Raw genomic sequence first — 18137 nt, forward strand, 5'->3', positions numbered from 1 at the left:
GAGAGAAGAAAGTATTGATGAGGTTCAATTCCCTAAGCTTTGTTCTAAGTGGTGGGTGGGGGAAGAAATGAAAGCCAAAGAATACATTGAGATCGGCGACCTGCAACTAGGGGTGGCAATTTGAAACCGCCCCGCTGAAACCGAGCCGAACCGAACCGATTGGTATGGTTTTTCCCCGCTTTGACTGGGGATCGGGACGGATCGGGGAAAACCCGAAATATGTTGACCGGGGTTCGGGGCGGGGATGGTATTTACATGCACCGAACCGATCCCCGAACCGATAAAATATAATTATATTTATTTAATAAAAATATATTAATTAATGAAATCATTAATTAATGTCATCATTACTTTTCTCTTTTTCATTGAAAATCTTTTTATCTTCCATCCTTTACACGCTATCTTTAATACACAATGTCTCTAATTATTTTTTACTTTTTATCTCTTCATCTTCCTCTCCTCTTCCTCAATCCTCATTACCATTTCTCTCTCTAGAATTTATTTTAATTTTAGTTATATCTTCTTTATTCTACATACATGATCCATGATTCTCTCTTGAATCTTTTTATCTCTTCATCTTCCTCTCCTCTTCCTCAATCCTCATTACCATTTCTCTCTCTAGAATTTATTTTAATTTTAGTTACATCTTCTTTATTCTACATACATGATCCATGATTCTCTCTTGAATCTTGAAGGTGTTTTCAGTTTGAAGGTTAGTTAAACTCTTTGCTAATGTTATTTTACTGTTTTTTACTAATCAATATAAACAAAATGGCATCACGTCTTTTTGTAGGGTGTTTTCTATATTCGTCTTTGTCTTTCACAATCTTTGTTACGTCTTCTCTCGACTTGACGATGATATTTTCGATTTTATTTAAATATGTAATATATATAATAATATTTCATTTTATTTATTAATATATTTTTTTTATTAATACAGAATGTGATCCTAACCATAACCATTGAAGAATGAAGATGAAGAATGGAGATTTAATTGGATTGAAGAATGAAGATGAAAAATGGAGATTTAGTCCAATTAGAATTTTTGTTATATTTTGAAACATTATTATTATTGGAAGTTTATTTGTTTTGGTATATAATACTTTAAAATTATTATTATTGAATGTTATTTTTGTTTGGTATTTAATATTTTGATAATTTATAACTCTAAATATATGAATTATTTTATTTTATTTTATTATTTATATTTTAAATTTAAATTGTTATTCGGTTTCGGTGCACCGCGGGGAAACCCCGTACCCGATCGGGGCGGGGATGGTTTATATTTAAAAACCAAATTGGGAATCGGGGCGGGGATCGGGGCGGGGTGGGTAAATTCGGGGCGGGGATGGTATTGTCATTCACCGAACCGAACCGCCCCATTGCCATCCCTACCTGCAACTCCCCGCCCACCACCATCCCCGGTTTGATTGTCTTCTCTCTCCTTCTGCAGATTCAATATTACGCTTTGTTTTGTTTGTTTGATGATAGAGAACGGGAAATTTGATGAAATGGCCCCATAACAGGGGAAATTTTAAAAAGAGCCCCCGCCTACTAAAGTTGGCAAAAAGGGCCCTTTTGCCCTGCGAAATGTCGGAAATACCCCTTCGGCGCCATTTCTTACGCTCAAAGACGCGAATTACCAATCACGCGATTTAATCTAAATCGCGTGAGTTCATCACCGCGATTTAGATGAAACGCGTGATTCGTAATTCGCGTTTTTAAATGTACGCGATTTACCATGCACGCGATTTAATCTAAATCGCAGTGATGAACTCACGCGATTTAGATTAAATCGCGTCCATGGTAAATCGCGTCTTTAGTCTTATATATAATTTTCAGGCCCTAATTTAAAACAAAACCTCCCCGATTCTCCCTCCCACTCTGACTGCGGCCGACTTTCCATTCCCACATCCATCAAGATCATCGTTCCTCAACATCAGCGTTCCTCAACATCATTGTTCCTCAACATCATCGTTCCTCAACATCATCGAGATCCTTCCAACATCATCGTTCTTCAACATCATCAGGTCAGTTTAGGGCTTAGGGTTTAGACTTAGGTTTTGATGTATATTTACCGTTTATATTCATGGATATGGATGTATTTAGGGTTAAAGGATTGGTTTTGATGTATATTATGCCGTTTCCTATGTATATCGAAGTATTTAGGTTTAGGGTTAGGTTTTGATGTATATTTACCGTTTATATTCATGGATATTGGTGTATTTAGGGGTAAAGGTTTGGTTTTGATGTATATTATGCAGTTTCCTATGTATATCGAAGTATTTGGGTTTAGGGTTAGGTTTCGATGTATATTCTGCCATTTATATGGATGTATTTAGGTTTAGGGTTTGGTTTTGATGTATATTATGCTGTTTATAATGGATATTGATGTATTTAGGTTTAGGGTTAGGTTTTGATGTATATTTTGCCATTTATATTGATAGATATTATAGTATTTATGTTTAGGGTTAGGTTTCGATGTATATTCTGCCATTTATATTCATGGATATTGTTGTATTTAGGGTTTAAGGTTTGGTTTTCCTATATATACTGATTGATTGTTGATTTTCAATTACATGAATATTGTATGGTTAGCTATTGATGTATATTCTGCTGTTTATAATGATGGATATTGTAGTATTTAGATCAGGAGCTGCCGTTGTGGTTTTCTCAGTTCGTTCAACAAAATGGTATGTATTAAAATGGTTGTTAATAAAATTGTTTTCTCAGTTCGTTCAACTCTTTTTTTTTATAATATGCAGGCAACAAACACTGTTATGACCTTATGTCCCAATCAATTATCACCTGAAAATAATGTATGTTCTATTCTCTCTACTATGTCCATATTAACTAGTTTTGTATGTAATAACCATTATATTATTGTTTTACACAGTTGTTGATAGTTGAATTTGCTCGCACTTTTGGTGCAAGGGTGTCTCCGAAGTGGAGAGAAGATGTAACTCATGTTATTGCTTACACTGATCCCAATGGTGCATGCGGCCGAACTCAAAAAGTATTGAAGGCAATTCTGAACGGGAAATGGGTCCTTACTATTGATTGTGAGTCTCTGTTAACACGATTATTTTCATACATATGTCTGTTAAATTAGTTTAAAAATTATTTTCATACACATTTGTTTAGGGATAAAATCATCATTGAAAACCGAAAACTGTGTTGATGAGGAACCTTATGAGGTTAAACATGATAATCATGGAGCCCAAGGTGGTCCTAGAAAAGGCAGACTTCTGTTGTTGAATAATGTGAGTTTGGTATTATTCCTCCTATCTGTACTTTTTCTTATTTTGCATGATAACTGAAATTATCTTCTTTGTTGGTTTTTCAGCGTTCGAAACTGTTCGACGGTTACATTTTTATATTTGTAGGGAATTTCAACACACTTTACAAACAGGATCTCATTGAGTTAATAGTTGCTGGAGGTGGTAGTATTAAAGAATCGGATAATCCAGATTATCCATTTGCTGAGCCAAGGGATGCGAAAACTATAATAGTATACTTCGAGATAGACAGCAGGTATCGATCAATTGAAAAGGATTTTGATGTTCTCCCCGACAATTGACTTTTTGAGACAGCGGCTGCTATGTCAAGCATATTAGATGAACATGTTGTTCCTCATACAAAGTTGCTTCAATCTGTTGCTGCTTGTGATTTGCAGCATTTGCTTACTTAATTTGGAGTTGTTTAGACTTATTGTTCTTCTTCTATTTATGGGTTATTTATGATATTTATGATATTTATGATATTTATGGTTTATAACAATACTTAATTTGGATATTTATGATTTATGGTGGTTTATATTACTGAATATTCTTCTGTTTATGCTTTATTTTTTATGTTAACAATATCATAACTTATCCTCATAACTCACGCGTATTGTGTATAATCAAACAACAAGGAACAATGTTGTTATTCGCCACATAACTCAAACAACAAGGAACAATGTTGTTATTCACGCATATTCGCCACATAACTCAAACAACAAGGAACAATGTTGCTATTCACGTGTTTCATCTAAAACGCGTGAATAAACTCACGCGTTTTAGATGAAACGCGTGAATGCATTTCACATTAAAACGCGTGAGTTTATTCACGTGTTTTAGATGAAACACGTGAATGCATTTCACATTAAAACGCGTGAGTTTATTCACGTGTTTTAGATGAAACACGTGAATAACAATTCACGTCTTTCATCGTATATATTAATTTTGTGCCCTAATTTATAACAAAACCACGAATCCTTAATTTCCCCTTCTCTCTTCTCTCGCTTTCGCCACTCCGACTCGACCCTCCCCTGAAGAACTCGACCACGAGCAGCAGCAGCGGACGACTACGACGACACCACGATACCCTGAAGAACTCGACCACGAGCAGCAGCAGCTTACCCACTATTCTTCGTTCTCAAAATGGGTATGTTTATTTAATATTTAAAATGCTATTCAAATAAAGTAAGGGTAATTTGTGGATGATTGAAATGATTTGATTAAATCTAAATAACCCTTCCTCAAACGAGGCTTTGATTTGGGTATTAGCTTTGTTTTAGTGCATAGAAAGTCTTATTGAGTTATTGTCTTGGAATTTGTTTATCAGTACGTTGTTTAAGTTCCATAGTTCTTATAGTTACAAGACCTTTTTGTTTAAGTTCCACAGTTCTTGAGTTATCTTGTTATTCTAGTATTAAGGTTTAGGGTTTGCATGCTGGCATAGTGTAGCTGATTTCACTCAATACTATCTTGTTATTCTAGTATTGAGGTAGAGTTTACTGGTATGTTTCGTGGAGATACAATGTTCCAAGAATTAACCACAAGTTTGCTTCAATGGACCTATTGGATAGGGAGCTCTTATCCCATTAGATTCATTGAAGCAAACTTATGGTAAAAAGTTGCGGCATTGGATTTCCTGAAGCTCTACGAGCAAACTCTCCTCGGTTATGGTAATGTTGTTGAACTTTTTTCAATTCTTGTGATGTTGTTGAACTGTTTTCAATTCTTGTGATGTTGTTGAACTGTTTTCAATTGCAGCTCAAGTACCTGTACTTCTTTACTTTGATGGAGAGTGGAAAACTACGGATGATCTTACTCATTTTTCTGCAAAGTCAAACAGCGGTATGATTGTTCCCCAAAATTCTACTTATGCCCAATTAGTTGATCAAATTTATTCTGCTACCGATGTTGACAAATCTAGATATGATTTATTGCTTCAAGCCAAGTATAATGCTCCTGGCATGATTGCCAAATTTTCTTATATAACTGATATAAAAAAAGATGTGGATGTGGAGTTCTTTTTACATGAAGCAGTTTCAGTCCACAACCGCACTCCATTGTGTGTATCCTTAGTAGAGAAGTCACTACCAACTCAAGAAAGTGTAGCGGTTCCAGAATTTGATGACCCCGACGTCTTCCCGATGCAGCGTGAGGTTTTCTTTGAAAATGACATTGAAGATGAACATTTGCGTCTGAATGTGGGGGATGATGCTGATGATGATTGGGTTCCTATTACCCAACCTAGTAGTTCTGATTGGGTTCCTAGTACCAATCCAAATCCAAGCGGTTCTTGGGTTCCTAGTACACAACAAAACAATGTTGTTGTTCGTACTCAACCAAGCTGCAGTGAATGGGTTGCTAGTAGCATACCAAGTAGTGAAAATCCTTTACATGAGGCAGTAAGTACCGGAATCGGATTGGAAGTCGGTTCTTTGTTTGAGAATAAAAAAGAACTTCAGCTGAGGTTATATAAATATGCCATGACTAATCATTTTGAATTCAAAGTGGTGAAGTCAAAAAAAGAACTTTGGGTTGTGAAATGTTTGGATAAGAATTGCAAGTGGAGACTGCGTGCTGTCAGAGTAAATTCCTCGGAAATGTTTGAGATTCGTAAATTCGTAAAAGATCATACCTGTTCAATTGTGACGAGGCAAGAGAATCAAAGGCCAGCACCAGCATGGGTGTTTGGCGAATGCATGAAGAGCAAGTACATGGACCATCACCATGACCACATGCCCAAGAAAATAATGGAAGACATACAGACTACTTATGGAATAAAGTTGTCTTATAATAAGGCTTGGCGGTCTAGAGAAAAGGCCCTAATGGCGGTGCGAGGAACTGTAGAAGATTCTTACGGTAAATTGCCATCATACCTGTACATGTTGGAGAAGAACAATCCGGGTACCATAACAGACATCCAGACGGATGAGCACGGTCATTTCAGGTATATGTTCATGTCCTTAGGCTGCTCAATTAGGGGTTTCAAAAACTGTTGTCGTCCAGTATTGTGCGTCGATGCCAGTTTTCTTAAGCACAAGGTTGGAGGTCAACTATTGGTGGCGATAGCATTAGATGCGAATGAACAACTCTATCCTGTTGCATTCGGCGTTGTTGATTCTGAAAATAACAACTCCTGGACTTATTTCATGCAAAAACTTAGAGATGCAATTGGATTGGTTGATGATCTCGTGTTTGTATCTGATAGACACCCAAGCATCGCCAATGCCTTGTGTGCTGTTTTTCCAGAAGCTGACCACGGTGCGTGCACATATCACATCAAGATGAATATTATGGCCAAATTCAAAACCGATCACTGCCACGCCGAGTTTGGTTTGGCTTCTCAAGCATACACAATCTTGAAGTTTAATCAGCATTTTGACAAGATCAATGCTAAGGACCCTCGTATTGCTATGTATTTGGCAGATATTGGGTTTGAGAGATGGAGTCGTGCATTTTTTCCGGGTAAACGATACAATCAAATGACAAGCAATTACGCTGAGAGCTTCAATAGTCAAAGTAGGGAAGCTAGAAAGTATCCCATATCAATCTTAGCTGATTATTTAAGATTCACATTACAAGATTGGTTTAACAGTCGAAGAGAAAAAGCTTCCAATCACAATGAACGTTTATCTTCTTATTATGAAAAGTTCTTACGTGATCAAGCTGAGAAGGCCAGATTATATAACGTTCATCCACTTAACCGTTTCGAGTTTTATGTCCATGACGGTGAATCTGATTATAAAGTTGACTTGAGAGGAATGAGTTGTAGTTGTAGGGTATTTGATGTATCTGGTCTTCCTTGCACTCATGCCCTGGCTGCTTCCCGTACCCATAGATTGGATGCCTATGAGTTCTGCTCAAGGTTTACTTTAGATTATTTGCTATTGAATTGTTCTAACTTTATTTCTCACATGTTCAATTGTTATCTTTCAGGTATTACTCAAGTGAAATGTGGGTCAATGCTTATGCGGAAACAATATATCCAGTTTGTCATGAAGAGTATTGGGATATTCCAGAACATATCAAGCAACGAGTGTGCCTTAAACCACCTGTTAAGGTTAAGAAAGGGCGACCTCAAACAAAGCGTAGGTCATCCCAATGTGAAATTCGTAAGGTGCCGAGAAGATGTAGCTCATGTGGTGGTCAGGGTCACAACAGGGCAACATGCAAATCAGTAATGCCTGCACCCTCTACTGCAAGAGCTGCAAGAGCATCATCATCTCAGCCGCCATCATCTCAGCCACAAACATGAATATTGTCTGTGCAATTTTGAATATTGTATACTGATTATTGTTGTTGGTTTTCGAATATTGTATGCTGATTGATTGTTGTTGGTTTTCGAATATTGTATGCTGATTGGAAGTTGTATACAGATATTTCCATACAGGTTGGCCATACAGTGAGTGACTCACGCATATATATTGCACAATGCTAATTCACGTGTATTGTAATATAATTCACGTGTATTGTAATATAATTCACGTGTATTGTAATATTACAATACGCGTGAGTCATTTTGTAATACACGTGAGTTATGAATCACGCGTATTACAATACACGTGAATTATATTACAACCACGTGAATTATATTGGGATATTCCAGAACATAATACACGTAATACACGTGTTTACATAATTCACGTGAATTATATTACAATACACGTGAATTTCATGATACCTATTACAACCACGTGAATTATATAAACACGTGAATTTTATGATACCTATTACCACGTGAATTATATTACAATACACGTGAAATAATCCAGTGTTTACAAAACAATATACAACAATAATTCAGTGTTTACAAAACATGTTACAACAATAATTCAGTGTTTACAAAACAATATACAACAATAATTCAGTGTTTACAAACAACTTCATGGCTCTAAAATCTGGTGGTACAACCTGACTGCCCACTTTTCTCTATATACTTGCATATTCTTTGATATGCAATGTTCTAGACCAAGTTTAGCAGTCAGGTACTCTAAATACATTAATACAAAAACGCCACAGTCCCCACTCCATTCTGCTTTTGGTACTTCAGGGTGTGGGATTCTATGAAATCTAAAAGTTTCATTTATCATGTTAGGATACCTGGCCATTTCAACTTTAGACATTGCTTTATGAAGGAAGGGCGGCAACATCTCACAAATGGCTTTCATGTATTTTCCGAATTCTTCATCCTTGAAAATTGTCTGATCGCAATCATAAACATCAATTCTCCATTCTTGCAATCGAATAACACACAGTACCCAGTGTAGGTTGTTGAGGTTGAGGGGGAAGTAAATAACATCAACACTGCTCCAACCGGGCATATGTTTATCTTCTCTACCCCAGTGGTAGTGGTAAAAGACTTCAGAGAAAGTATGGCCAGCTGGTTTTTCTGGATCAACCGAGTCAGCAACAAAATCGTCATAGTATGAAGTAATCAAAGGGCCAAACTGGCAATCTAAGATGGTGAAATCCGTCGGGTACGACTTAGGGTAGGCGAATGCTCTTGCTCTTAGCAGACAAATTGCTGCATTCATCTCCACATCAGTTAGTCACTTATTTAACCTCAGAATTGTAGTGAAGAACTTAAGGTCTCCAGCACCATCAGGGAGTTGAACCTCTTTAAATCTAGCCCCTTTCGCAAATTCTTTCTTGAACTCTTTCCTCAGTTTCTCATTACAAGTCGACATAGGATCGAGAACAATCGTCTTCTTTCTTGGACGAGGGACGATGTAGGGACTAAGTAAAGCTTTCGACGCCGTCCTCTTTCTCTTAAATAGGATGTGGGATGCATCTTCCAGTACCACCACATCCTCATCTATCCGCTTGTCCTCCTTCTTCTCTTCCTTCTTCTGCACAACGAAATGATCGTCCACCTTCTTCTGCACCACCCTCCTACCCCTCTGCACCCCCTTCCTACCCCTCTGCACCCCCCTCTTACCCCTCTGCACCCCCTTCCTACCCCTCTTCACAACGAAATCATCGTCCACCTACAAAGAAATCATTGAATTAGGCAACAAAAGTCTTCAATTAGTCCAAATGCAAGAATTGCATACCTCATCTTCATTATCCTCCACCCTCTGCACCCCCCTCCTACCCCTCTGCACCCCCTTCCTACCCCTCTGCACAACGAAATCATCGTCCACCTACAAAGAAATCATTGAATTAGGCAACAAAAGTCTTCAATTAGTCCAAATGCAAGAATTGCATACCTCATCTTCATTATCCTCCACCTTCTCTTCCACCTTCTCTTCCACCTTCTCTTCAACCTTCTCTTCCACCTCCTCTTCCACCTCCTCTTCCACCTTCTCTTCAACCTTCTCTTCCACCTCCTCTTCCACCTCCTCTTCCACCTTCTCTTCAACCTTCTCTTCAACATCATCTTCATTATCTTCCACCTGCTTCTCCACCTGCTTCTCCACCTGCTCCTCCACCTGCTCCTCCACCTTCTCCTCCAAATTCCCAACATTCTCCATTTCCTACAAAAACCAGAAAAGCACTTCAATTAGTCCAAATGCAAGAAATAGGCAAAGTGCGCGAATTGCACCAAATGCAAGAAATGCATACCTCAGTATTGTTTTCCCCATCTTGAACTGTCTTCTCCATTTCCAACAACGGCCCATCCTACAAAAACCAGAAAAACCCTTCAATTAGTCCAAATGCAAGAAATAGGAAAAGTGCGCGAATTGCACCAAATGCAAGAAATGCATACCTCAGTATTGTGTTCCCCATCTTGAACTGTCTTCTCCATTTCCAACAACGGCCTATCCTACAAAACCAGAAAAACCCTTCAATTAGTCCAAATGCAAGAAATAGGAAAAGTGCGCGAATTGCACCAAATGCAAGAAATGCATACCTCAGTATTGTGTTCCCCATCTTGAACTGTCTTCTCCATTTCCAAATTCCCAACATTCTCCATTTCCTACAAAAACCAGAAAAGCCCTTCAATTAGTCCAAAAGCAAGAAATAGGCAAAGTGCGCGAATTGCACCAAATGCAAGAAATGCATACCTCGAAATTTTTTTGCCCATCTTCAACTGTCTTCTCCTCCAAATTCCCAACATTCTCCATCTCCAACAACGGCCCATCCTACAAAAACCAGAAAAGCCCTTCAATTAGTCCAAAAGCAAGAAATAGGCAAAGTGCGCGAATTGCACCAAATGCAAGAAATGCATACCTCGAAATTTTTTTCCCCATCTTGAACTGTCTTCTCCTCCAAATTCCCAACATTCTCCATCTCCAACAACGGCCCATCCTACAAAAACCAGAAAAACCCTTCAATTAGTCCAAATGCAAGAAATAGGAAAAGTGCGCGAATTGCACCAAATGCAAGAAATGCATACCTCGAAATTTTTTTCCCCATCTTCAACTGTCTGCTCTTTATTTTCATTGTCCTCCCCAACAGTGGTTTTCTCCAAGAGCCCAACAATGTCTTTTTCCTGTCCATCCTACAATAAACAGAAAAGCCCTTCAATTAGTCCAAATGCAAGAATTAGGAAAAGTGCGCGAATTGCACCAAATGCAAGAAATGCATACCTCAGTATTTTTAACACCATCTTCAACTGTCTTCTCTTCATTTTCATTGTCCTCCTCAACATTATTTTTCTCCACAAGCCCAACATTGTCTTCCTCCTGTCCATCCTACAATAAACAGAAAAGCCTTCAATAAGTCGAAATGTAAGAAATGCACCAATTATACAAATGCAAGGAAATGCAAGAAATACATACCTCAACTTCATTATCCTCCACAAGCCCAACATTGTCTTTCTCCAAAATCAGCACATCATTGTCTTCCTCTTGTCCATCCTACAATAAACAGAAAAGCCTTCAATTAGTCGAAATGCAAGAAATGCACCAATTATCCAAATTCAAGGAAATACAAGAAATACATACCTCAACTTCATTCTCCTCCACAAGCACAGCATTGTCTTTCTCCAAAATCACCACATCATTGTCCTCAGTGTTCACCTCAAAATCCCCCTCGTCCTTTTCTTCTTCATTCTCCTTCTTTTTCTCCCCTTGCTGTAGTTGCTTTAACATCCGTTTAATGAGAATTATGTCATCTCTCATTTCGGTTTTGATGAGACTTATTTCATTTCTTATTTCAGTTTTGAAGAGAGTCATTTCGTTTCTCATTACAGTTTTGAATTCATTTAGCTCCTTCGTAAGTTGATCCAATCTACATCTATCGTGGGGAGTTGTTGTTGTTGGAGTTGGGGGAGAGGATTCTTCGTCTTCGTCTTCTTCTTCTTCGTCTTTTCTACTCGTGGCGCTCTCGACAGAATAAGAGCTGCTGGTGCTGGTGCTGGTGCTGGGGGTAGGGTTGCGGGTTCTTCTTCTTGTGGAAGGTTTGGCTTTGGCTGGAGTAATTTGTCTTTTCTTCCTCATGACAGTTTTTTTATGAGGAACTCCATCGTCAATATCTCCAAATTTCCTCTTTCTGCAGTCAAGATCAAAAAAGACATCATAAACATTACCTCCCATATCTTCAAAGTCATCCCCAGCATATAAGATCTTCTCTTCTTCAGACAATTCCATTTTCTTAACAATCGTGCCTTGCAGGGCAGTTTAAAGATCAGAGGCAGTGCTCTTCCTTTTTGATTTGTACTGTATTATTCTTAGGCAGACAGGCTCTTCAGTTTGAAGCGTCGTTTTAATTGCAAGATTGGGGACAAACGTTTGGATCACCTCATAAGTCCACACTTGTAAGGCTAGTGCGAACCCATATACGGTATAAGAAACATCTTTGTCTTTGTCTTTGTTCTTCTTCCCCGAGGCGGCATCCTTCTTCTGCAGATACAGCTTCCTGTAGCGATCAAGGTCTCTGGTCAAACCCTTCATGGTTGCTCTAAAGGCCACCTTTCCCCATGGAAAATTGAGGAAGGTGTCGATGTCATCGACCATGCTGAAGAGTTTCATATTTATTATCCTCCTCGGGTCAAGGGCAAAGAGATAATGGGAAACAAGGTATACCAGCCCCAATTTCCATGCATCTTCCCTATCAGAGCAGGACAGGAATTTTGAATGAAGGTCTCCTATTCTAATAAGTGGAATACGTTTAAAATATTTAAGAACCAAAGTTGGAGATTCTTCAACCTGGTTGAAAATTGTTTGCTCAGTAGGGAATTTCCCAAAATTGAGACCTGTAACCAATGTAAACTCCCTCATCCCGAAGCACAGCTCTTCTCCATTCACAAGGAACTTCATCTCCATAGAATTTGAGCTGGACTTCCTGAGGAGCATGTGGTGTATAATCATTCCTGAGAAACGCAGTAACGGGTGCCCTTTGAATAAGAATCTGAATTGGGTTTCCTCTACCCTTTCAGTTAGATTCATCTTGGCAAACTTGGCAGCAATATTTCCCATATTGGTTTTCCAGGATACCCTCCCAGCAAACTCGGGTATTGTAGTGGACTCCATCTACAAAACAATGAACAAGATGGGAATAAGCAAATCGAATTAACCATTGAGAGATGCTTGCAAATTTCTTAATACATTAAGGTGCAGTAAAGGTGCAGTAATACATTAAGGTGCAGTAATGGACAGTTCTAAATACATTAAGCATATGATGTGTCATTTCTTAAATCAACAACTCATCCTGTCTCATTGGCATTCTATTAAACGTAAAGCAGTAAAGCAGAATAAGAACAGACGAAAATTAAGCAGTGTATTATGCAGTAAAGCAGCAAAAGTTAAACCCTAAGCCTACACAGTCAAAGAAAACACAAAAAAACCATTTCTTCACAAGAACATAACAAACACGAAAATGCCATTTCTTAAACGAGAAATGAATGAATAAACGTGAAATGCATGCATGCAGAATAAGAACATTGATACAATACTCGTTATATACACTAAAAGCATTTACACACATAAACGAAACCAGAACCAAACCCTAAACCCTAAATACATCAATATAAATCAATATAAACGGCATAATACACTTCCAAAACCTAACCCTAACCCTTAAAGCCCTAAACTTACCGGAATATGTCGAATAGACGGCGGAAAAAGACGACGATGTCGAATAGAGTGGAAAGTCGATGACGTTGAAAGAGGAACGATGTTGAGTGAACGATGATCTTGATCGATGTTGAAGGAAGTCGGCAGTTGAGAAGACGTGGTTTTGGAAGTCGGAGTGGGAGGGAGAATCGGGGTGGTTTTGTTTAAAATTAGGGCCGAAAAATTATATATACGACTAAAGACGCGAATTACCAATCACGCGATTTAATCTGAATCGCGTGAGTTCATCACCGCGATTTAGAAGAAACGCGTGGCTGGTAATTCACGTACATTTAAAAACGCGAACTACGAATCACGCGTTTCATCTAAATCGCGGTGATGAACTCACGCGATTTAGATTAAATCGCGTGATTGGTAATTCGCGTCTTTGAGCGTAAGAAATGGCGCCGAAGGGGTATTTCCGACATTTCGCAGGGCAAAAGGGCCCTTTTTGCCAACTTTAGTAGGCGGGGGCCCTTTTTGGAATTTCCCCTGTTATGGGGGCCATTTCATCAAATTTCCCTAGAGAACCGTAAAAAAAAATTTAAAAAAATGTATAGGAAAAATCACTTTTTAAGTATATTGAAAATTGAAAGGAGAATGATTTTTCAAATTTTCGATTCACCTTAGAAGTGTGATGGAGTTTTTGGGATAAAACCGTTTTTATCCCAAAACCCAAACATTTTATCAACCATCAAATCAAATAATTTTATCATTTAAATATCAAAATTACCCTCTAATTTTATCTTCTCTCTTTAAACCATCGTTCTTTCACCTACATCATATCTTCTAAAGTTAAAGGGCAAATTAGTTTTTAAATTTTAAAAACCAATTTTTTCCTACTTTTTATTAAACAAGAGTTTTTTTGGATAAAACCCAGACAAAATCTAAAAAAACCTCTTCCTCAAACAAGGCCTACACATTTTTCTCAAGGATAAATCTTCTCTAAAAAGGGCAATAAAAATAAGGTCACTAATCCTATGGGACCTTTGTAGAAGAAAGAAAAAAAATCATTCTTTTTTTACCTGTTGGTCGAGCTTGCTTTCCAGATTTTGTATTGAACACAGTTTAAACGGGGCTGGCTTTGACTACAATATGAATGTTTGTCATCTCTCAAGTACAGGAAGAAAGTTTATCTTCCCACCCTATTCGCTTTCTCTTTTGTTTCCTAAAAGGGATATTTCTAAAATATCTTTTGTTCATTTAAATTCGACAACTGATGACTTATTTCTTTGATGCGCCGACTTTCTTTCTCATTCGAAATTATAAATAGGCGTTGAACATTAGAAACCCTATTTTGGTTTAGATTCGAAACCATATTTTCGTCTGTTTTTTCCATTTTAATTTAAAATAAAAAGAATTTTAATATTTTGGTTAATAAATTATGTGATGTGATGGAAAAGAGGGAGTGAAATAATGTTTTTTGAATTTGATTTATTTAAATAATCCAAACAGGCCTTAGAATGTTGCAGGTGCATTTGATAATTCGAATATCATTACTCTGACTTAATTAAGTCTAGAATAAGTTTAAAAACAATCTTGTGGATGTCCTCTTCTCTGACCCTTATTTGATGAAAATCCGCAAATAAGTCGATGTTGATGAAAACCGTTGCTTCATGAAGATCATCTAGAACTCGTCCACTACATGTATATGATACTTATCCTTGATTGTGTTTCTTATAACAAGAAAATAACGAAAATCAAACATTAAACCGACATACTACTCCAACTATTAGTAATATACACTATAGTTATTAGGTAATAACACACATTTAAAATAATAATAATAATAAGATAATACCATAAATGTAAAGACTTGTTATTAGATTATCAATGATATTAACTATTATTAGTACGGAATAAATTTAATTTTAAAAATTGTTGACTCACACTCTCTTAGTGTGAACTCTCTTAGTGTGAACAGTTTCCCAAACTAACCTTGTTTGGCGTTCACTTTCCCAAACTAACCTAGTTTGTTCATTTATTTCCAAACTAACCTAGTTTGTTCATTTATTTCCAAACTAACCTAGTTTACTATTTAAACTCAGTTATTTTATTTTATTATTTTTTTTTTATATTTCAAATTTATTATATATATATAGATATATATATTTAAATTATTATTTATATAAACTAAATTATTTATATTTTGATATATATTTTAAATTATTATTTTTTATAAATTTGATTATTTATATTTTGATATATAATTTAAATTATTTTTTTATAAATTTAATTATTTATATTTTAATATATATATATATATATTTATATTTCAAATTTATTATATATATATATATTTACATATATATATGTGACAGTATGATTTTCATCCCCATAAATTTATTTTTTTTACTATTCAAATTAAATTATTATTTATATTTATTGGGTTGTCTTTTAGTAAAATAATTTTGACAACTTTTCATTCAAATTATTATTTATATTTATTGGGTTGTCTTTTATTAAAATAATTTTGACAACTTTTCATTCAAATTATTATTTATATTTATTGGGTTGTCTTTTATTAAAATAATTTTGACAACTTTTTATTATGATATAATTTTACAATAAAAACTTTATCAATTTTTAATGTGTTATCTTCTTAACTTAAGGGTTGTAAAAAAATATGTCTTAAGTTAAGGAACCATTAAATATTTATATTAAAATATAAATAATTAAATTTATAAAAAAAATAATTTAAATTATATATCAAAATATAAATAATTAAATTTATAAAAATAATAATTTAAAATATATATCAAAATATAAATAATTTAGTTTATATAAATAATAATTTAAATATATATATATATATATATAATAAATTTGAAATGTAAAAAAAAAAATTGAGTTTGAATAGTAAACTACTTTGTTTGGGAAAATGAACGCCAAACAAGATTAGTTTGGGAAACTGTTTCTCTTAGTGTGATGTTTAATAAAAAAAAATATCTTAGCATAATACATTTGTGTTTTTTGAAATCATGTTATAAATTATTAAATTATTTTCCCAACCTTATTCTTATTCGTAATATTTATATATTCTTTTAATTTGTTTAGAGAAATTCGTCAATGGATCAAACCGATTAAACTGACGGAATCGAATCTTCTAACCGTTCAAATAGAACCGATCAAATTGACTGTTAAAATTTAATAAACCGACGATAACGATTTAAATATACATTTTGTTCAATAAACGGATAAAAATGAACCACGTACACTTAATACAAAAATAAAATAAGATATAATATTTGGAAATGTGTCATGAAGTGAAACTAATGCATGATTTGACAATTTTATCAAGAAGAAAAAATATAGGTTAAAAGTTTAATATAAATTTATCAATAAAATATATATTTTTTTTAAAGTGTAAAAAGTTATGTTTTAAAAATTAAGGGGTTAAAATAAAAAATATTAGCGATAAATAAAATGATTCACCGCGTGGAATAACCGGCACGTGAATCCTACGCTAGTACGCGTTCTACATTTTAAAGCTATAAATACAAGGAAGCCGTTGTTTGTATCTTTCATATTTCTCCCTTCTCAGCAGTTTTACGCAGTGGACTCCGATGATGATGATGATGGCGATTTTGAGTTATAAAACTTGATTCAACAGACGCCATTTGAAACGACTTTACACCAAAGGTGTCATCTGGAAGCATCCAGGTGGAGATTCTTCTTCGTCTCAGATCAGATCGGCAATTTTTAGGCTAACGCACGGAGGAGATGTAGAGGCGGACGGTAACTGTCTCTTCACGGCGTCTCAGAAATCGATGAGATCTTTGGAAAACGGGAGAGAACTCCGGCGTAGGACCGTGAGGAGGTTCTTGGAAGATCTTAAATCTGTTAGCGGGGATGAGAGAAAAGCGATAGATGCGGCTATAAAGCATCTGTATTCACCGGATCTGAAGTTTGGTTGGGGGATTCACGTTGTTCAGGAGGTTAAGTTATTGGCTAAGAAGGCAGATCGTGAATCCTTGGATGCAGCCATTGACGAACTTGTTCAGCTGGGATTGCAGAGGTAAAGAAGTTCTTGATTGTTTTATAATATTTATTTATGTTGGATCTTGAGACATTTGCTGGATTTATCTGTTATTAAGAAATTCGAACAAATCATGATATTGTTTGTTTGATTATAGGAAGAGAAATGGCTGCTGAGTCTATCTATTTACAAAGAGAGATGTGATGCTGTTGATGATGGTCCTAGTTGGGCAAAGTACATGTCCATCTCAGGTTGTCCAGACGACGAATTCAACATCATCACTCTGCAATATACAGAGGAGGGTTTATTAACGGTAGATGAGAACCGAGCTGGTCATGCTGCTGCATTTGGGGATGATATAGCTATTGAGTGCCTTGCAATTAAAAGTATCAATACACTCCTCCACCACCGAATCCTCCGCGTCTCTCTTCTCGGTCGGTCGGAGCTCTGCGCCAGTTAAGAGGAGAAGTGTGATCGGAGAGTGAAATCCACCACACCGTTCCATCCAAATCATCCTCAGGTCGGTCAGTTCTTCTCATCTCATTTCATTTCTAATAATTAATGGCTCAGACAAACCCTAATTTCCTAAACTTTCATACCCTGTTTGATCAATCAATGTATTCGAGTCAATCAATAATCATGTTTCTTTAATTAGTTTATCAATGAAACTCTTTCTTGACGGAAAATGAATGAAGGTTCGCTCCATTGCACCTCAAAACATTATTTGGTTTAAGGGTTTTTTTTGGGGCAAGCTGATATTATTTTTTGGATATGATCGAGATTTTTCATTTGGTATAAGAATTAGTTTCTGCATCAATATCCCCAAATTGTAGTATAATGTTCTGCTTCAATTGAGAATGTTTTGTTTCTGATTTTTTACCA

General features: G+C 36.0%; 1 pseudogene; it reads left to right on the forward strand.

Moving 5' to 3' along the window:
* The first annotated feature begins 16881 nt into the window (after positions 1-16881).
* LOC124922546 lies at positions 16882-17744 on the forward strand (annotated as a pseudogene).
* The last annotated feature ends 393 nt before the right edge of the window (positions 17745-18137 follow it).

Source organism: Impatiens glandulifera, chromosome 1 (genome assembly GCF_907164915.1).
Source record: "Impatiens glandulifera chromosome 1, dImpGla2.1, whole genome shotgun sequence".
Classification (NCBI taxonomy): domain Eukaryota; kingdom Viridiplantae; phylum Streptophyta; class Magnoliopsida; order Ericales; family Balsaminaceae; genus Impatiens; species Impatiens glandulifera.